The following is a 5,523-nucleotide window of genomic DNA, read 5'->3' on the forward strand; positions in this document are numbered from 1 at the left end:
AAAGAAGAAAAAACGCAGTTTTTGGACAAAAAATATTGGAGAAGATTTCAGGAGACTACATCGAGAAGATCAACGAAAGAGGGAAGAGAGTTCCAGAACTTTGATTTTCCATTGAGGAATGCGAGTGCAGGGGGCCCCCTGAATGCATGAGATGTACAAGACTCCTTTCAAGTTCTGCGCAATTGCCACCACAAGTACGCACAGAAGGACCAGCACCCGGTTTGCAACCTCTGCCTACCGGTAGACCATGAGAGCAGCGACTGCTCCGCCTTTATGCCGAAAACTCTTCGAGTTCGAGCGAGACAGAGGGTAGCCAACGCCACGATGCAGGGCCAGGGCCAGCCTCCATCCCTTCGAGACCTTGGTCTATCTTCAGACGAAGTAGACAACCATGCCGCAGACTAAGACAACGGCTACACGGTCGTAGAGACCGATATTACGAAGACTCCAAAGAAGGTAGGAGACTCTATGGCCCCTAAAGCCCCGAGAGACCAAGAGTCTCGAAAGATCGAGGGAAAATCCTCGAAAGCTTCGGCGCCCGCACCTAAACTCAGGCCCAGCGGATCCTCTGAGAAGGAGTCCCCGGCGCCGAGAACTGAGGAACAGCTAAAGCCGTCAAAAAACTTCTCCGAAAAGGAACATCCGAGGGCGAGGGAGAAGGACCCGAAAAAGGCCCCAGTGCCGACACCGAAGATAAGCTCGGCGCCGAAACCTTTGACGCCGAAAATTTGTTCTGCGTGGAAGAGATCGGCCAACCCATTAGATGCAGATCTGGCTGCCAAAATGGAGAAGAGGTGTCTCGAAGCAGAAATGGAAAACATCCTGCAACAAAAGAAGGATTTCAACGCCAGGATGAAAGACTACATAATCCCGACCAAGCCCAAGCCACAGGTGCATGAGGTGGTCGAGGAGGAAGAGGATGAAGTCGAGGAACAGATGGGGGATGTTGAAACATTTGGCGAACCGGACGAAGAAGAGTCCTTCGACTACTATGAGGAGGACGACGACCGGAGGACGCCCCTGGGTTCGGCGACCTCGGAAAGCCAGGAGATCGACTGGCAGGATGTCGACACAGAGTCCTGAAGAAAGCGTCGACACTTATCCTTAGAGGCCTTCGCCGCCAGATGACATTGGCGTGTACAGCTCGGTCATCAGGAATGCAGCGGCTGTCTTCAAGGTGAAACTCGACGAAGAGCAGCAGAAGGCTGACTTTCTCCTCGAGACAGTGCTCCCCACACAGACCAAGAGCCAGTACCTGCCAATGCTAGAAAGTGTCATGGCACAAGGGAAAGAAGCCTTCAGGGAGCCGGCTACTTGCAAGGCAGTCACCCCAAGGACTGAAAAGAAGTAAAAACATTCATCCAAGGACCCAGCCTATATCCAGGGAACGGTCTCAGCAGACTCAATCATTGCTGCCACAGCAAGGAAGAGGGCTAATGTGTCTATTACCTCAGGACCACCTCCAGACAAGGAGAGCAATAGGATGGACTTGGTAGGGAGAAGAATTGAAAGGAATGCTGCGATGCACTGGCGAATGGCCAATTCCAGCGCACTACTAAACAGACATCAGTATCAAATCATGGAGGAACTGGGCAAGTTGATGAAAAACATGCCTTAGGAATTCAGAGATAGAGCTGAAAACCTAGTCGAAGAGGGGAAGAATGTGGCAAACTCTTGCATCAAGACCGCTCTGGACGGAGCGGACACCTCCAGTAGGCTCATGATGATGGGCATCACAGAAAGAAGACAATCCTGGCTCAGGGTGTCAGGCTTCAAGCCAGAGGTACAACACAGCATACTGAACACCCCGTTCAACGGACAGATCTTGTTCGGGGCCCCAGTAGACGAAAAGCTCAGCCAACTAAAGAAGGACAATGAAACAGCAAGGTCCATGGGGGCATTGCAGTTCAGAGGGTCCAAAAGGGACACCCCATCACGAAGGCCCAATGGCAGGGGTGGGAACCAGCCAGGAACATCGCACCAGGCGTTCCAACAATCCCACCAGACGGACAACCATACACAGCAAGGCCAACAAAAGCAGTACTGGCAATACATGCAGAGGGGCCAGCCCTTTCGCGGGAGAGGCAATGGACGGGGCCAGAATAGGAGGGGAGGTCAGCAACCCCCCCACCAAGTGACTTGGTCAGGCATCATGTGCCCACCCAAATAAGAACTCCCAGGGTTAGGCACGAGAACAGCAGCAGGGGTCAGGCGCACTAAGTACCTGCGGGCATGTGAGACCAGTGGGAGGAAGACTAAAGCATTACTTCCAGGAGGGAAGAAAATAACTTCAGACAAATGGGTTCTAAACATCATGCATTTCGGATACTGCATAGAACTGGAAAAGACACCAACAAGCAGAAAGCCAAAGAGAAGGCAACTAGCAAAGAAAGAGCTGCAGCTACTGCAAAAGGAAGTGGGAGAGCTCCTGCAAAAACAAGCCATAGAACCAGTACCTTACAGAGAAAGGAACAGAGGGGTGTATTCTACGTACTTCCTGGTGCCAAAGGTAGACGAAACAATGAGACCCATCCTGGTGCCAAAGGTTCTTAAACAAATTCATAAGAACGCAAAAGTTCTTAATGACATCCCTGCAAGAGGTGCTCCCTCAATTGCAAAAAGGAGACTTCATGGTCCCCATAGACCTAAAGGATGCCTACCTGCACATACCAATGAACAGAAGTCACAAACATCTGCTCAGATTCGCCATAGGGGAACACCACTATCAGTTCACAACCCTAGTGTTCGGTCTAAATTCGGCGCCAAGGGTCTTCACAAAGTGCCTAGCAACAGTCGCACCACACCTAAGAAGGGAGGGAATACACGTATACCCTTACCCGGCCGACTGGCTAATAAAAGCAAGGTCATACCAGATATACAAGGAGCATGCACAGAGTGACAAGAGCACTGATGGACCTGGGATTCTCCATACACTGGGGGGAAATCCTCAATGGAACCAGAACAAATAAAGGTCTTCCTGGGAGCTCAGATCGACACCGTACAGACCAGGGTGTTCCCAAGCGAGAAGAGGTCAGTTGCACTGGTGAAGGAGACGAAACTCTACCGGAGGGGGCAAGCTCGGACAGTGAGAACAGCGAGCAAGATCATGGGCATGATGGTATCATGCATTCACCTAGTGCCAAATGTGCGGCTGCACATGAGACCTTTGCAGGAGTGGTTACAAGGGCAATGGTGGTCACAAGCAACAGGGCGTTGGGAGGATCTAGTGGTTGTAACGCACACAGTGCAGAAAGAAATGGCATGGTGGAACATGGAGAACCTGACATGGGGAAAGCCTCTAACGCCGCCAACGGTGACCATCACCACAGATGCATCCCAGAAGGGATGGGGAGCTCACATGGAGAAACTCAAAGTGAGGGGTCTGTGTACACCAGCAGATGCGATAAAGCACATCAATTTCCTGGAGTTAAAGACAGTTTTCCTTGCTACAAAAGCCTTTCAGACAAAACTGAACAACCAGAGGGTGTTGATCCAGACGGACAACACTACAGCGATATTCTACATCAACAAGCAGGGTGGAACACAATCGGCCACGCTCTCGACATAGACCTGCTAGCCATTCATCTGCCAGGAAAGGACAACGTAGAAGCAGGTTGGCTCAGCAGACAGACATCGTCAACCCACGAATGGGAGCTCCATGCACAGGAGACAAAAAGGCTGTTCGACAGGTGGGGGACACCGTTGGTGGACCTATTTGCAACACGCCAAAATGCCGAAGCTTCGCATCCAGGTGGCCCGGGGAGGGGTCCCTGGGGAATGCCCTATGGATAGACTGGTTGAGGACATTTGCTTACGCTTTTCCCCCCGATACCACTGATTCACAAGGTCCTCAGCAAGAGCAGAGCGAGTAACATGACACGGATACTGGTCGCACCACAGTGGGCCAGGCAGACATGGTATTCGCAGATCATGGAGATGGCACAGAGCGCACCCCACAGATTTGGAAGGAGAAAGGACCTGCTCACCATGCAAAACGGGCAGGTGCTACATCCAGAGCCAGAGAGCCTGAGCCTGGTAGTGTGGCTCCTGAGGACATAGAATTTGCGCATCTGAAACTACCAGAGAGCACCCTGAGGGTACTTCGGGAGGCAAGGAGGCCCAGCACTCGAAAGTGCTATGTATCAAAATGGAACAGATTCACACTCTGGTGCAGGAGAGAGAAGCTGCACAATAAGATGCAAAGGGACTCAACGGTGCTTAGATACCTCACGCACCTACTGGACAAGAAACTAAGCTCATCCTCCTTGAGAGTTCTCTTAGCAGCAATAGTCACTTACACAAGAAGGGAGACGTGTAAGAGTTTCTTCACCTCACAAGTGGTTAAAAGATTCCTAGAAGGAGCAAAGAGGATTGCGCCTCCAAAGAGGGTGCCACCACCCGCATGGAACCTTAACCTGGTACTAACAGAACTGATGAAACATCCTTTCGAACCAATTCACAAAGCATCCCTAGAGAGGCTAACAATGAAAACAGCTTTCCTGGTAGCAATCGCCTCGCTGCGCAGGGTAAGCGAACTGCAGGCATTAACGTTACAGGAACCCTACATCCAAATTCACAATGATAGGGTGGTAATGAGAACAGACCCACACTTCATGCCGAAGGTGGTGTCAGAGTTCCACATGAATCAAACTATACAAATACCAAGTTTCCAGAAACCGACAACAAGCGCTGAACGAGCTCTTCACACCCTAGACGCCAGAAGGGCGGTCATGCACTACATTGAAAGGACAAAGGATCACAGGAAAACAAAGCAATTTTGTTTCATACGCTAAGAGCTTCATGGTAAAACCAGTAACTAAAGGAACAATTGCGAGATGGATCGCACAGACCATACAATTCTGCCGCAGGCAGGGGAAGAACTGGCAGGGGGTGGGACACGGGCCCACTCTACCAGGAAAAAGGGAGCTACAATAGCTTTCCTGGCCAACACACCCATTCAGGACATATGCCTGGCGGCAACATGGGCTTCAGTGCACACGTTCACGAAGCACTACTGCGTGGAAATACAGATGAACAAGAAAGCACAGGTCGGACAAAAGGTAGTTCAACACATATTCAATAACCAACGCTCATCTTCCACCCAGCTGCCACAAAAATGAGAAACCGCTACAAAGTCTATGCACAGCATAGTGAATCCAGAAAGATTCACGCTGCAAAAGGAATAGTTTCTTACCCCAGTATTGGAACTTTCATAGATTCCCATGCTTTGTATCATTCCCCGTCGTCGGAATGGGAGTCTCGGTAACAAAAATACCATAGCTGTAGGTACAAAAGACAATGGAAAAAGGCCTAGGCCTCATTACCTTTTGTAGCATATCACCCTCTTTGTGCAAAAGAGACCAAACTTTGGCCTCAGCCAATCGAAAGTGCCTCACCACTTAGAACCTTCCTGAAGGAACCTCAGAGCCTCAGATTTTCTACTGCACGTTGTGCTAGGGAGTCTCCTTTGAGCTCTGCTCAACTTCTACTCTTCTAAAGGATTTCTTCAGGTTTTTTCTACAG

Source organism: Lissotriton vulgaris, chromosome 12 (assembly GCF_964263255.1).
Source record: "Lissotriton vulgaris chromosome 12, aLisVul1.2, whole genome shotgun sequence".
Lineage (NCBI taxonomy): Eukaryota > Metazoa > Chordata > Amphibia > Caudata > Salamandridae > Lissotriton > Lissotriton vulgaris.